The sequence below is a fragment of the Hyperolius riggenbachi genome, chromosome 6, assembly GCF_040937935.1.
Source record: "Hyperolius riggenbachi isolate aHypRig1 chromosome 6, aHypRig1.pri, whole genome shotgun sequence".
Taxonomy (NCBI): Eukaryota; Metazoa; Chordata; class Amphibia; order Anura; family Hyperoliidae; genus Hyperolius; species Hyperolius riggenbachi.
In genome coordinates, this window is record NC_090651.1 from 116,804,889 (window position 1) to 116,821,799 (window position 16,911).

At 44.4% G+C, this 16,911-nt stretch overlaps 1 protein-coding gene across 3 annotated transcripts in view; it reads left to right on the forward strand.

Annotated features, from left to right (window-relative positions):
* ZNF644 (zinc finger protein 644) overlaps positions 1 to 16,911 on the forward strand; it is a 136,510-nt gene that overhangs the window by 52,572 nt on the left and 67,027 nt on the right. For 2 of the 3 annotated variants that reach the window (XM_068239824.1, XM_068239825.1), the window contains exon 2: positions 7,665 to 7,715. The gene's annotated coding sequence lies outside the window, so the exon portion shown is untranslated. Of the gene's footprint in view, positions 1 to 7,664; positions 7,772 to 16,911 lie in introns of those variants that run through there. The other variant, XM_068239826.1, reaches the window with a different exon arrangement.

Sequence of the window (16,911 nt, forward strand, 5' to 3'; positions counted from 1 at the left end):
GATACATCAGTGTCGCTGATGTATATGTACACGAACTGTTTATATCCTGTGTTCAGTTAGTCAGTTTTCCAGCACGTTTTGGTAGTTTGCGCGTACCGTGAACACCCGTGCTGAGCTAGTTATCCTGTTCCTGGTCCTGTTTGTGGATTGCGTTCATCTCTGCGAAGAGATAACGAATCCTTCTGAATCCTGTTCTGTTACTGTTTGTGGATTGCGTTCATCTCTGCGAAGAGATAGCGAATCCTTCTGAGTCCTGTTCCCTGTATTACTCCATTCCTAGTCAGCGTTCCTGCTTATGTCATATATCGGTTCATTGCCGATATATACATATGTTAGTCAGACGTTACAAATAGTTTCATTGATAGCTGTAATTGTAATACGCTAGGAAAACATACTTATTGTATATTTATCTGTGTTACGTTTATCTATCTTAATCCTGCTATTTTCTGACTGTCCTGTCCTGTCTTTGTGAGGCACGCCATCGCCGCAGCGCATTGGCTGCCTCATTCCAGTCTGTCTGGTTTTGGACGCTTGCTGTCGCTAAGTAGCCGCTAGCTAGCAAGCGTTCATTCTGTCTACCTGTCCTGATCTCCTCAGTTCTGGTTTGTGCGCTCAGCGCTACTTTGCGCTGAGACGTTATTACGAAAGCATTGTTTGTGGCTGTCAGATCTGCACCGGCTCTGTGCGCCACAATCTCCTATTGGAGTCAGTCCTCCCCTCCATTATACTAGGGATAGCCTGTTTCCTGGTGCTAGTGTGTGTACCTCCTCCACGCCAGCTCATGCGTTGCATGCTGACTGTGGAGAATACACCACCAAGCGTTACAACCAGACACTTTTTTTTTACATTCAGACCACTGCAGCTTTAACGGTTTATTGCTCGGTCATACAACCTACTATCTAAATGAATTTTACCTCCTTTTCTTGCCACTAATGCATCTTTCTTTTGCTGCTATTTGATTGCTGCTGTGATTTTTAGTGTTTATTATATTCATCAAAAAAAAGACATGAATTTTGTCAGTTTTTTTTTTTCTTTACTTTCTGTGCTGACATTTTTCAAATAAAGTAACATTTCTATATACATTTTGTCCAAATTTATTGTGCTACACTTCTTTGATAAAAAAAAAAATCCAATAAGTGTATATTTATTGGTTTGGGTAAAAGCTATAGTGTTTACAAAATATAGTGCAAAAAATGAGTTTTCCCATTTTGAAGCCTCTCTGACTTTTCTGAGCACCTGTCAGGTTTCATGAGGTGCTAGAATTCCAGGATAGTATAAATACCCCCCAAATGACCCCATTTCGGAAAGAAGACATCCCAAAGTATTCACTGAGGCATGGTGAGTTCATAGATTTTATTTTTTGTCACAAGTTAGCGGAAAATGACACTTTGTGACAAAAAAGTTTCCCATTTCTGCTAACTTGTGACAAACAAAAATTTGCCACGGACTCTCCATGCCCCTCTCTGAATACTTTGGTGTGTCTACTTTCCAAAGTGGGGTCATTTGTGGGGTGTGTTTACTGTCCTGGCATTTTGGGGGGTGCTAAATTGTAAGCACCCCTGTAAAGCCTAAAGTTGCTCATAGTACTTTGGGCCCCTTAGCGCACCTAGGCTGCAAAAAAGTGTCACACGTGGTATCGCCGTACTCAGGAGAAATAGTATGTGTTTTGGGGTGTATTTTTACACATGCCCATGCTGGGTGGGAGAAATATCTCTGTAAATGAGATTTTTTTTTTTTTTTTTTTTTTTTTTTTTTTTGATTCTTTTACACACAATTGTCATTTACAGAGATATTTCTCCCACCCAGCATGGGTATGTATAAAAAATACACCCCAAAACACATTATACTACTCCTGAGTACGGCAATACCACATGGCTGACCCTTTTTTTGCAGCCTAGGTGCGCTAAGGGGCCCAACATCCTATTCACAGGTCATTTTGAGGCATTTGGTTTCTAGACTACTCCTCACAGTTTAGGGTCCCTAAAATGCCAGGGCAGTATCGGAACCCCACAAGTGATCCCATTTTAGAAAGACACCCCAAGGTATTCCGTTAGGTGTATGGTGAGTTCATAGAAGAGTTTTTTTTTTTTTTTTTTTTTTTTTTTTTTTTTTTTTTGTCACAAGTTAGTGGAAAATGACACTTTGTGAAAAAAAAAAAATTTCCGCTAACTTTTGGCAAAAAATAAAATCTTCTATGAACTCATCATACACCTAACGGAATACCTTGGGGTGTCTTCTTTCTAAAATGGGATAACTTGTTGGGTTCCTATACTGCCCTGGCATTTTAGGGGCCCAAAACCGTGAGTAGTCTGGAAACCAAATGCCTCAAAATGACTGTTCAGGGGTATAATCATCTGCAAATTTTGATGACAGGTGGTCTATGAGGGGCCGAATTTTGTGGAACTGGTCATAAGCAGGGTGGCCTCTTAGATGGCAGGTTGTATTGGCACTGAAGTGCAGGAAGCGCAGGATGTTCTCAAATAGTTACCTGGACATGGTAGCAGAAAACATGGGCATGTGATGTATTGGGTGCGTAGACCAATAAGACCGCAATACATTCTTTTTGACTAAATCCATGTTAAGGAGAAGGCCCCCAAAAATGTTACGTTCGGAAACTGAGTGGCTTCCACCGAAAAGGCTGGGAATAGTAGCTTCTTGGATTGGCGGTTGCGTATTGTGGGGCATAACAGTTGGTCTCAGCCACAATTAAGTCGTAGTAGCAGTGATCAGGAAAAAAAATTCTGTCACTGCGGTGGGGCAGGTGAGGGTTTGACCGGGTGATCAGAAGACCGCAGGGGGCAGATTAGGGCTTAGTCTGATGGATAGGAGTGCTAGGGGGTGACAGGTGGTGACAGGAGGTGATTGATGGGTGTCTCAGGGTGTCAATAGATGTAAGCAATGCACTGTGGAGGTGATGGGGGGGGGGGGGGGGGGGTCTGAGGGCGATCTGAGGGTGTGGACCGGTCATTGGGTGCCCACAAGGGGCAGATGAGGGTCTGATATGATGGGTAGCAGTGACGGGGTGATTAGAGGGGAGAACAGATGTAAATAATGCACTGGGGAGGTGATCAGAGGGGGTCTGGGGGGCTAGCTGAGGGTGTGGGTGGGTGATTGGGTGCCCGCAAGGGGCAGATTAGGGTTTGATCTGATGGGTAGCAGTGAAAGGTGGTGACGGGGTGATTGATAGGTGATTACAGGGGAGAGTATATGCAAGCAATGCACTGGCGAGTTGATCCTAGAACAGAGGCAACATGCAGGGGCTAATACATAGCCAACCTTTTTGGCATTGATTTGGATTGATCGAATGTGGCTAAACCACTTGCATTTTAGCTGAAACTGATCCTTTGTTCCTAGAAAACTCCCTGTAAGTTCCTGTATACATTAGTCAGCTACGCATGTACAGGATCTTCTAAAAAAAATTAGCATATTGTGATAGTTCATTATTGTCTGTAATGTACTGATAAACATTAAACTTAAATATATTTTAGATTCAAATACACACAACTGAAGTAGTTCAAGCCTTTTATTGTTTTAATATTGATGATTTTGGCATACAGCTCATGAAAACCCAAATTTCCGATCTCAAAAAATTAGCATATTTCATCCGACCAATAAAAAAGTGTTTTTAAAACAAAAAAAAAGTCAACCTTCAAATTATGTTCAGTTATGCACTCAATACTTGGTTGGGAATCCTTTTGCAGAAATGACTGCTTACAATGTGGCGTGGCATGGAGGCAATCAGCCTGTGGCACTGCTCAGGTGTTATGGAGGCCCAGGATGCTTCGATAGCGGCCTTAAGCTCATCCAGAGTGTTGGGTCTTGCATCTCTCAACTTTCTCTTCACAATATCCCACAGATTCTCTATGGGGTTCAGGTCAGGAGAGTTGGCAGGCCAATTGAGCACAGTAATACCATGGTCTGTAAACCATTTACCAGTGTTTTTGGCACTGTGAGCAGGTGCCAGGTCGTGCTGAAAGATTAAATCTTCATCTCCATAAAGCTTTTCAGCAGATGGAAGCATGAACCCACTTTTGAACCAGAGACAGCGGCAGAAGCGCCTGACCTGGGCTACAGAGAAGCAGCACTGGACTGTTGCTCAGTGGTCCAAAGTACTTTTTTCGGATGACAGCAACATTTACATGTCATTCTGAAATCAAGGTGCCAGAGTCTGGAGGAAGACTGGGAAGAGGGAAATGCCTGAAGTCCAGTGTCAAGTACCCACAGTCAGTGATGATCTGGGGTGCCATGTCAGCTGCTGGTGTTGATCCACTGTATTATCAAGGGCAGGGTCAATGCAGCTAGCTATCAGGAGATTTTGGAGCACTTCATGCTTCCATCTGCTGAAAAGCTTTATGGAGATGATTTCATTTTTCAGCACGACCAGGCACCTGCTCACAGTGCCAAAACCACTGGTAAATGGTTTACTGACCATGGTATTACTGTGCTCAATTGGCCTGCCAACTCTCCTGACCTGAACCCCATAGAGCAGAGTTCCCCAACCCTGTCCTCAAGGCCCACCAACAGTACATGTTTTGCAGAAAACCACAAACATTCACAGGTGAGGTAATTAGTGTCTCAGCAGAGCTGGTTAACTACCTCTGTGGATTTCCACAAAACCATGCACTGTTGGTGGGCCTTGAGGACAGGGTTGGGGAACACTGCTAGAGAATCTGTGGGATATTGTGAAGAGAAAGTTGAGAGACGCAAGACCCAACACTCTTGATGAGCTTAAGGCCGCTATCGAAGCATCCTGGGCCTCCATAACACCTGAGCAGTGCCACAGGCTGATTACCTCCATGCCACGCCGCATTGAAGCAGTCATTTCTGCAAAAGGATTCCCGACCAAGTATTGAGTGCATAACTGAACATTAATTTGAAGGTTGACTTTTTGTTTGTTTTAAAAACACTTTTATTTTATTGGTCGGGTGAAATATGCTAATTTTTTGAGATAGGAAATTTGGGTTTTCATGAGCTGTATGCCAAAATCATCAATATTAAAACAATAAAAGGCGTGAACTACTTCAGTTGTGTGTATTTGAATCTAAAATATATGAAAATCTATTGTTTATCAGTACATTACAGAAAATAATGAACTTTATCACAGGGCTGTGGAGTCGGAGTCGGCGAAATTTTGGGCACCCGGAGTCGGAGTCTGTCATGGTTTCAGAAACTGAGGAGTCGGGAGTCGGAGTCGCATGATTTTTGTACAAAATCCACAGCCCTGTTAAGTATTAGACTAAAGGTGCGTACACACATGCGACTATAGTCGTTTGTAACGATCGTTCCCCGATCTTTACCAACGACGATCGTTACAAAAAACGAACCACCGACTATTAAGGCAAACGACGAACGAGCCAAATCGCTACAAAAGAAAGTTCTGTCTCGGCGGATTTTAACCGACGATCGTTTGCAAAAGTAGTACATCGTTGGAAACGATCGTTCGTACTAGGCTTGACATGCGCATTTCACTATTTCTCCATGGAACTTCTCATTTTTATGCGCAGGCGCAATAGTTGCTTTCTGTGATGTAACGTTCGTTCTAACGATCAGATCGTTACACACATTTTAAAACTATCTTTACTTAGGTCGTTCTTTCATCAATTAAAAGTTCGTTCGTCGTTCTTAACGAACGATCGTTGTCGCATGTGTGTACGTAGCATTAGGAGTCGGAGTCTGAGCAATTTTGGGTACCCGGAGTTGGAGTCTGAGTCGTGGTTTCAGAAACTGAAGCGTTGGAGTCGGAAGATTTTTGTACCGACTCCACAGCCCTGCTTTATCACAATATGCTAATTTTTTGAGAAGAACCTGTATATGGTTCAACATTTACTGGATCTATCACTATGTCCCAGCCCTTACGATGCCTCAGAAACTGACTACTATTTGTTTTTTGATTGGAGAAGGCAGAGCTAGGCCTTTAGAATGAAACTTCAGTTTCAAAGCATATTATAACATGTCCTTGCTCAACAGAACTTTTTGTTTAAATTAGACTTAAACTCTTGCACAGGACAGAAGGAAAACAGAGAAATGCACCCTGGATGTATTTAGAGAGTTTAGCCTTCTAATTTCCCATCATTTGTGTCTATTCACAAGTTGTCATCTATCTCCTGTGTCACATGACTGCCACGGCAGATAAGCTCATTTGAATGCAAAGGATGTTAACAATATGTCTGCTTCCATGAAAGCAGGAAGCAGAAACAGTGCAGATTTATTGCAGGATTTGTATCTGCTGTAACAGATTTTTTTCTTCTTCCTTTCAAGGTTATTATGCTGTTGCATATCTTTTAGAGCAGAGAGGAAGTTCTGAGTTCATTTCCGCTTTAAAGAGAACCCGAGGTGGGTTTGAAGAATATTATCTGCATACAGAGGCTGGATCTGCCTATACAGCCCAGCCTCTGTTGCTATCCCAAATCCCCCTAAGGTCCCCCTGCACTCTGCAATCCCTCATAAATCACAGCCACGCTGCTGACAAAGAGCTTGTCAGAGCTGGCTGTGTTTATCTCTATAGTGTCAGTCTGCTGCTCTCCACGCCTCCTGCAGAACTCCAGTCCCCGCCTGCATCCCTTTCCTCCCTGCTGATTGGAGGGAAGGGAGGGGGGCAGGGACCGGAGCTCTGCAGGAGGCGGGGGAGCAGCTGAGACTGACACTACAGATGTAAACACAGCCTCACAGCATGGCTGTGATTTATGAGGGATTGCAGAGTGCAGGGAGACCTTAGGGGGGTTTGGGATAGCAACCGAGGCTGGGCTGTATAGGCAGATCCAGCCTCTGTATGCAGATAACATTCTTTAAACACACCTCGGGTTCTCTTTAAGGTTATTAACCCATACTGGTGGCACCTAAGTAGCTATTACCTATACTGTGGGCACCTATACCTGGCTCCACGGTGGGTGAAATTTAGCCTAGAAACTGCCCTGTCTGTCTCTGAGGGTAACCTGTAGAGTGTTTGTTTGTTTTCCTCCCATAAATCAAATAGCTAAAATAAGGTTTGCCCTTAATCTCTGCAATGTGTGGAACTGAACGGAATGGGATGCTTTCTTCTCAGCAGTAGTAGTTTCACTGTAGGCTCATGAGGCAAATTATAAAAATCTGATTTATTTAACTGGGGCTTCCTTTAGGCCCTAGAAGCCTATGTGTCCCTTGCCACATCTGCACTCTCCGCCAGTCTCTAAAGTTCCCCTCCGTAGAGGCTGCTGACTTGGCTAGGCCGGTGGCTTCTGGGCATGCACGAGCGCGTTGCAGCGCTCTTGTCGCCGGGAGAATTCTGTGCAGGAGCAGAAGTACTGAACCTGTGCAGAATGCTCCCAGCAACGGGCGCGTGACCAGCCCGGCCGCATGCGCTGAAGCCCAGGTTGGCGGCCGCCATGTAGGGGAGACTGGCGGAGAGCGGAGCTGGCTAGCGATTGCCATGCATGGCAAAAGCGCATCTATTGGGTCCCAGCCCTAAATGAAATCGCAGTGAGTGCATTGCAAAAAATCGCGAAGAAATCAAAAGGCATTTGCAATTTTTTTTAGTATGAAAGAGCCCTAAATGTACGTGTCTGTAGAAATGGGTTGTGTAATTAAATGCATCTGTAGCACATGTAAACAAGTACAGGTAATGCTATTGCTTCAGTGTGTGTAAAATACATCACCAAGCTAATAGTTTTGTATGCTTGCCTTTCCAGGTATTTTAAGGAGTTCCACTTGATTTTCCTTGACCTGGAAAGGACACAGTTGTAAGTACAACCTGCGCTAATTTAGTTTCCATAACTTCAAAGCTAATTTAGCATGTGTAAGTTATCTTTCTTTTGTCATTTTAACACACTTCTTGTTTTTGAACCTACTTTATTTTACATGTCACCATGTTTTAAAACTGACTGTATCCTTTGCTTTTGTGGATATCTCAGTTCCTGCAGCCACATAGTTAAATATAATCGCCATTGCTCCGCAATGCACTACTGAACCGGGCATTCCAAAGGGAGCAAGAACTGCTTTTATTTTCTTACTACTGAGTGGTAAGTAAAATGGAGACAAAAACGGCACTTAAAGCGGACCCAAACCAAACATTTTTTTTTTTTTAATTAAAAATATTTACTTGCACCACTCTGACACATACAAAGATAAATAAACACTCCTTCAAACCTATGAGCATTTCAGTGCATGCTTTTTCACCCTTCTCTTTTCATAACTAGGGTTATACTGGGGGCAGCCATTAGCAATTCCTTCATTGCCGGAAACCACCTACTCCACCAGTTTGCCGAATTTTGTCCCGGCAATTTGAAAGGGAGGGAGGGGTTCCTCCTATAAATAAAATATTTTATATTTGTCATCATGCAGCTGAAAAAGGCTGCTATTTATTATCATTTAGAAAATAGATTTTATTTCTGAAATATTGTTTTTTTTAAATTTGCGTCCACTTTAAGGGACTCCCCTCTTTACTCATGCTGCAGCTCTTCACTAGAAGCCCACAGTATTCCTGAACAGGCGCTTGTCCTCAGTGATGGTCTCTACATGCAATGTGCAGGAAAGTGTCTTGAAGTAGCTGCTTTTAACATGGGAGAGCTCATTTGTCAGTTCAAAAGGTGGGGCCAGCAGTGGACGGGGCCACACATGACGTGCAACATATTCCGTTTAACCTGATTTTAGAATGGAAATGTAAAAATTAATAACATCGCCGTAAGACAGAACCTCCTCCCCTGACATGGGTGAGCCCAAGAATACACCTAACCAAGAACAGTGTTTCCCCAGCTTTGTGTTGCCTAATAATCATAGACCATTGGTGACCTCTGCCAAATTGGGGAAGCTGTATTGTGACAGCTGGGTGGTCAGAGAAATAAAAGTACCTAACAAAAAGAGCTTATTGAAACACTGTAGTTACACTTGATTTTGAAAGGGGGCAGGAGGATATCCTGCTTCCACTTAAGGACAGCGTTTTCCGCGCTTCCTGCCTTCCCGTCCCTCCCTCTCCCTCCATGGGCTGCGCAGGACGGATATCCGTTCTGCGCATTGAAGGATAGGCTTCAGCCTATCACATGCCGCCGATCCCCGGCCAATCAGAGGCCAGGGATCGCCGATCTACATTACGGCGCTGCTGCGCAGCAGCGCCGTATGATGTAAACAGCGGGGATTTCTTACCCGCGTGTTTATATTTTGCCGGCGAGCCGCGATCGTGAACTGACATGGACGGCCGTTTCCATAGTAACCCACTTAAGACCTGCTGACGCCTATGGGCGTTAGCTGGTCCTTAAGTGGTTAATAAGAAATTGTTGTGCAGAGTTCAGTCTGCTGAGTGGGTTGAGCTATTTGATGCTGATAGGAAATGACTGCAGATTTTGACCATTGATGGCCTGATCATTGGAATGGCCTGCCAAATCTTTCTAGAGGCAACACATCAGTGTGATCATTGGCATAGCAGTGCAGTTTTAACATCAAAAGTAATTTTGCTATTCAAAGCCCTCGTTCAGGATTTTTTTTTTTTTATTATACTTTGTAGATGTTTTTTACATAAATACAATTTATTAAAAAAGTGGTTAAAAATTAATTGCACTATAAGACCTCTTTCACATTGGGACGTTAAAGTTGCACGTTATAAAAATGTATAACGCAAACTAACGCACAGCAGTACAAAGTCTGTGCGACATTCACAGTGCACACGTCAACCATGCAAGATGTACGGCCGACTTGTTTGATCGGATGCTTGGTGGGGACGAGTAATGACACCCCTAATGCTGCCCCTCCCAGTGCACTGTAAATTACCTGTCATGATGGTAAGCGTGACGTCGCACGCGTCCACGTTACTCCGGCAACCACGTGGGGTGTGTGTGTATGGCCAACGACTGCCTCCGGAGCCAGCGATGGATAAGAGCAGGTAATGTATAGTGCACTGGGGGCATATTGCACATTAGGGGGGGACAGCATTGGCCCGGCGAGTGGGTGTCACAAGGCCGATTCTGTATTGATTTCCACATTAAATTGATCGGGAATTGGCCTGCAGTGTATGGGCAGCCGACAGATCTCTCTCTAATCGGATTTGATTAGAGAGAAATTTGTCTCTTGGTCAGATCTGCCCATCATCTCTAGATTTATGGGCACCTTTAGTGTATTTTATTCTAGATCCTACCATGATATTGCTTGTCATAAACCCCCCCCCCCCAAAAAAAAAAATTAAATGATTTCCCAGCTGCGGTGCAACATAAAGAAAATAAATCAGTGTAAGTAGATAGCCAGGTGTGGGTACACCCTATAGAGAAAGACAGGTGTAAATGCCCCCGATGTGACGCCGCCTGAGGAAGCGGCGTCATCGGCGGGGGGCCTCTGCATAATACTCCCCACAATTATAGTACCTCTCATTATACAGGCTCCCTATTTTAGTGCATTTTATCACTGTGCTCCTTTTACTGTAATTGCCTCCTTTTTTGCATGATGCATTCAATAAAATGTGGTGTCAAAACTTTGTTACAAAGTTTACCTCTTGTTACACCTCTTGTTTCCACCCCATTCCTTTAGATTGTAAGCTTGCAAGGGCAGGGCTCTCACCCTTTTGTGTCATGGAATGTTAATTCAATTGCTTGCACACTGTTAGACATTTATACATTTTAGTCATCCTGTTAAATCAAATTGTAATCAGCAGTGCTGTATCTTGTATCAGTGTTCATATTTTCATGTATATCATTGTCTGTATCATTATGTATCCCTTGTTTGTTTTCTTACATTGTACAGCGCCACGGAATATGTTGGCGCTTTATAAATAAATAAATAATAATAATACAATCTTAGGCACTGATTAAAAGCAGTTAGCATTTGGAATTATATTTCATCTCAATAACAAAAAGGAATAGCCCCTTTTTGACAGTTTTAGATAAAAGGTTCAGTTAACCAGTTGCCGACCGCCCACAGCCGATGGGCAAGGGCTGGGCCCAAACGACCGCAATACGCCCATCGGCGGTGACGGGCGTGGTTATGTGGCGATCAGCTGCCGGCGACAGGCTCCGCTCCCCCCCCCCCCTTGCGCAGTAACCTGCCGGCCGTTCGGAAGCGCCGGCGGGTTACTAGCTGCCCAATCGCTGCATACAAAGTGTATAATACGCTTTGTAGTGTATACAAAGCGTATTATACAGGCTCCCTCCTGCCCTGGCGGTCTCAGTGATCGAGGGACCACTAGGGCAGGCTGCAGCCACCAAGGTAAGCACTCAAGCACACTGATCCTGCACCCTGATTGCCCACAGCACCCCTCAGACCCCCCCACCCTGCCCACTCCTCAGACCCCTGTTTACACCCAATCACCCCCCTAATCACCCATCAATCACTCCCTGTCACGATCTGTCAGCGCTATTTTTTGATTAGGTCCTAAACTGCTCCCTGGGGGCTTCTGATCACCCCCCCACACTCTCAGATCCTCCCCAGACCCCCCCCCCCCCTGTGTACTGTATAAATCTATCCTCCCCTGTAATCACCTGTCAATCACCCCCTGTGACTCCCGCCCATCAGATCAGACCCTAACCTTCCTCTTATGGGCATCTGATCACCCGCCCGCATCCTCAGATCGCCCGCAGACCCACCCTCAGATAACCTCCAAAGTACATTGTTTACATCTGCTCTGCCATCTAATCACCCACTGATCACCCATCGATCACCCCCTGTCACTGCTACCCATCAGATCAGACCCCTATCTGCCCCTAGGGCCCACACCCTCAGAACGCCCTCAGACCCCAGCTCTGATCACCTCCCCAGTGCATTGCTTGCATCTATTCCCCCCTCTAATCACACCTTGAGACACCAATCAATCACCTCCTGTCGCCACACCTACCCATCAGATCAGGCCCTAATTTGCCCTGTGTGGGCTCCTGATCACTCGGCCAAACCCTCAGATCCCCCTCAGACCCCCTTCCGATCACCTCCCCAGTGCATTGCTTGCATCTATTCCCCCCTCTTTTCACCCCCTGAGACACCCACCAATCACCTCCTGTCACCCCCCCCTAGCACTCCTATCCATCTGATCAGGCCCTAATCTGCCCCCTGCAGGCTTCTGATCACCCAGCCAAACGCTCACTCGCCCCACCGCAGTGTCAGAATTTTTTTTTTCTGATCACTGCTGGTCTCTACGACTTAATTGTGGCTGAGACCAACCGTTATGCCACACAATACGCAACCGCCAATCCAAGAAGCTACCATGCCCAGCCTTTTCGGTAAAAGCCACTACAAGTTTCCGAACGTAACATTTTTTGGGGCCTTCTCCTAACATGGGTCTAGTCAAAAAGAATGTATTGCGGTCTTATTGGTCTACGCACCCAATACATCACATGCCCATGTTCTCTGCTGCCATGTCCAGGTTACGATTTGAGAACATCCTGCGCTTCCTGCACTTCAATGCCAATACAACCTGTCATCTAAGAGGCCACCCTGCTTATGACTGGTTCCACAAAATTCGGCTCTCCTAGACCACCTGTCATCAAAATTTGCAGATGCTTATACCCCTGAACAGTCATTTTGAGGCATTTGGTTTCTAGACTACTCCTCACGGTTTAGGGCCCCTAAAATGCCAGGGCAGTATAGGAACCCCACAAGTGACCCCATTTTAGAAAGAAGACACCCCAAGGTATTCCGTTAGGTGTATGACGAGTTCATAGAAGATTTTTTTTTTTTTTGGTCAAGTTTGTGGAGAAAAAACAATAAAAATCAATTTCCGCTAACTTTTGACTAAAAAATCTTCTATGAACTCGTCATACACGTAACGGAATACCTTGGGAATACCATGGGTATGTGTAAATACACCCCAAAACACATTATACTACTTCTCCTGAGTACGGCAATACCACATGTGTGGCACTTTTTTGCAGCCTAACTGCGCTAAGGGGCCCAAAGTCCAATGAGCACCTTTAGGCCTTACAGGGGTGCTTACAATTTAGCACCCCCCAAAATGCCAGGACAGTAAACACACCCCACAAATGACCCCATTTTGGAAAGTGGACACTTCAAGGTGAGTCCGTAGCAGATTTCATTTTTGTTTTCACAAGTTAGCAGAAATAGAAACCCTTTTTTTTTTTTTTTTTTTTTGTCTGTGTCATTTTCTGCTAACTTGTGACAAAAAATAAAATCTTCTATGAACTCACCATGCCTCTCACTGAATACTTTGTGATGTCTTCTTTACAAAATGGGGTCATTTGGGGGGTATTTATACTATCCTGGAATTTTAGCACCTCATGATACATGACAGGTGCTCAGAAAAGTCAGAGATTCTTCAAAATGGGAAAATTCACTTTTTGCACCATAGTTTGTAAACTCATGTAACACAATAAATTTGGTGTGAAAGGAGCCTGATTAACCACTTTCCGACCACCCACTACCTATGGGCGTCAAAGTGGCACCCCCAGGACCACGTAACGCAGATCGGGGGCGTACCTAGGGGACTTAGTAGCTGGGGATCTGCCGGCATTAGGCTCCGCCCACCCGCAGTGTCAACCCGCCGGCCAATCAGCAGCGCTGGCGGGTTGTTCAAAAGTGTATAATACACTTTATTAAGCTAACAAAGTATATTATACAGGCTGCCTCTGTCCTGGTGGTCCCAGTGACCGAGGGACCACCAGGGCAGGAGGCAGCCTTTCTAGTAAAAGCACTCACTGATCACCCATCAATCATTCCCTGTCACTATCTGTCAACGCTATATTTTAGATTAGGTCCTAAACTGCCCTCCTGATTCCCCCCCCCACACACACACACACACACACCCTCAGATCCTGGTAACGCCGTACTCGGGAGCAGTAGTATAATGTGTTTTGGGGTGTATTTTTACACATGCCCATGCTGGGTGGGAGAAATCTCTCTGTAAAGAGTGTTAACAAAAAATAAAAAAATTGTCATTTACAGAGATATTTCTCCCACCCACCATGGGTATGTGTAAAAATACACCCTAAAACACATTCTACTTCTCCTGAGTATGGCGATACCACATGTAACACTTTTTTGCAGCCTAGGTGCGCTAGGGGGCCCAAAGTCCTATGAGTACCTTTTAGGCTTTACAGGGGTGCTTACAATTTAGCAACCCCCAAATGCCAGGACAGTAAACACACCCCACAAATGACCCCATTTTGGAAAGTAGACACCCCAAAGTATTCAGAGAGGGGCATGGTGAGTCCGTGGCAGATTTCATAATTATTTTTTTTGTCACAAAGTGTCATTTTCCGCTAACTTGTGACAAAAAATTAAATCTTCTATGAACTCACCATGCCTCTTAGTGAATGGGGTCATTTGGGGGGTATTTATACTATCCTGGAATTCTAGCACCTCATGAAACATGACAGGTGCTCAGAAAAGTCACAGATGCTTCAAAATGGGAAAATTCACTTTTTGCACCATAGTTTGTAAATGCTGTAACTTTTACCCAAACCAACAAATATACACTTACTGGATTTTTTTTCGTATCAAAGACATGTAGCACAATAAATTTGTGCTACATGTCTTTGCTGGCCGCGGCTGTGCAGTCCGCATTGACGCGAGTGCAGCTGCGCAGCTCTAGGGCCAACCCCCGATCCACTCTACAGGAAACATGGCCGCATGAGCTAGCCGCAGCTGTGCAGTTCACAGAGCCGCGGCTAGCTCATGCGGCCATGTTTGTAGAGGCAGGAGAGCCCGGGCCGCGAGTTCGGGAGCCGGCCCGGGCCGCGAGTTCGGGAGCCGGCCCGGGGGGCTATTGAGTGGCGGAGAGCCGGCGGAACGGCACGGAGGTTGCGGACGGCGTCATCTGTGCCTTCAAATATGATGCAGGTATTTACATTTTTTATTATTTGTAGCATCCCCGGCCCGGCGGGGCGCTATTGGTGTGGGGAGGGGAGTAAGGGAGTAAATAACCTCACCATTGGCTTCAGCTGGAGGGAGTAAAGATGGCCCCTGCCAGCTAACAGAATTCTCTCCATTTTACCTTTTTTTATTTTTTTATTTTATAAAGTTCACTGAAATCAACACTTGGACCGTGCAATACACGTTATGTAAGTAGAGCTAGTATTATCTACTTGTATGTTGTTGTTTTTTTTGTTGTTTTTTTTTTTTTTATCTAGTATAGTATGGCTGACAGCTCCTATTTAAAGGATACCCGAAGTGACATGAGATAGACATGGGTATGTACAGTGCCTAGCACACAAATAACTATGCTGTCCCTTTTTTTTTTCTTTGTGTTTTAAAGAGTTAAATATCAGGTATGTAAGTGGCTGACTCAGTCCTGACTCAGACAGGAAGTGACTACAGTGTGACCCTCACTGATAAGAAATTCCAACTATAAAACACTTTCCTAGCAGAAAATGTCTTCTGAGAGCAAGAAATGGATAAAAAGGAGAATTTCTGATCAGTGAGGGTCGCACTGTAGTCACTTCTTGTCTGAGTCAGAACTGAGTCAGCCACTTACATACCTGATATTTAACCCTTTCAGGCAGAGAAAGAAGTGTATGTACAGTGCCTACAATGCAGTGTTCCTTTTTTTTCTATCTCATGTCAAATGTCACTTCGGGTATCCTTTGTGTCGGGTCCCGGGTTGATGATTTCAAGCCGCGGCAGTGCGAGAGGGAATGCCGGCTAGAGCTGCTCATCGCTGGAGCCTGGGAGTTGAGTAACTGCTGCCGGCAACACGGGGGACACCTGGCTACACTGAGGACAACATGGCTAGATATCTAAAACTGGGATCCGGATGACTGACACTTACACGCCCCCACCCCCGCAAGCAAAATGGCCTGGTCCCTAAGGGGGGTTTCAATATAGTTAGGAAAAAACTTTTTTGACATAATGGAAAAATAAAAAACCCTTTAATCCTTTTAGGGGTCATCAACTTGACCCTATCATGTGTAGAAAGGACCATGAAAAAAGTTCATACAGGATTATTTAGATGCAAAAAATATCAAATGCTTTATTGACCCAAAGTAGAGAAAAATTCTTTGTTTAAAAATCTCTGTAAGAGGTTCCTTGCGAATACATCCGATACAGAATTATAGCACAGACATATGCTGGGAATACACGTTTCGTTTTTGCCTTCGTTTAAACCTTCGTTTCGATTGTGCCTTTTGTCCTTTTCGATCCCGAAATAATCGACCGTACGGTTAATATCACCACCCACGGTTTCGTTTTTTTTCGATTCTGATGGTTTAGTTTTTCCAATGATCGAAGGCTGTAAAGAAACGAAACGTAGTACAGGGACGGACGGCATAAACGAATATATAATCGATCTGAACAGCCATCAAGCCGACCAATGGTTCGATTAGATGGATAAAGAGAGATAATATCAAACATGTTCGATCACTAGTCGTTCGTTTTTGGGGTCTATTAATCGAAACTATAATGAGACTATGACTATTTTCACATACGTTTTCAACACTCGATTCGTTTACCGAATGAATCGAAGGCTAAAACGAAGGCAAAAACGAAACGTGTATTCCCAGCAATAGACTTTATCATAGACTTAATGCAATTTAGAGAGAGGCAACGACACGTTCGTTTCGGGCCCAGAAAGCCCTTCATCAGGCCAAGCTGCAGAAAGTACTATCTACAAAAAAAACATAGTAGAAAAAACATTAATAACATTAATATAATGTAAATAAGTGTTCCGACACCTCACAGAGGAAAAACCAGAAATGCGTGTAAGTGACGCAGCGTATACAGAGTCCCATAACACGGGTCTCTACACTCGTCCAAAGAGAAAAAGAAAAAGTGTCAAGAGACCCTATTATTATTATTATTATTATTATTATTATTATTATTTATTGTATTTATAAAGCGCCAACATATTACGCAGCGCTGGACAATAAATATATACAATGATACAAGGATGACATGCATAGGGTTATACACATAGAACAAAGGTATACATACAAATTGTACAAAATACATGATCATGCAATATGGGCTGGTTAGGTAGGCCCCTAAGGGAGGTTTGGCAGCCGGTCCCCAGGGGGT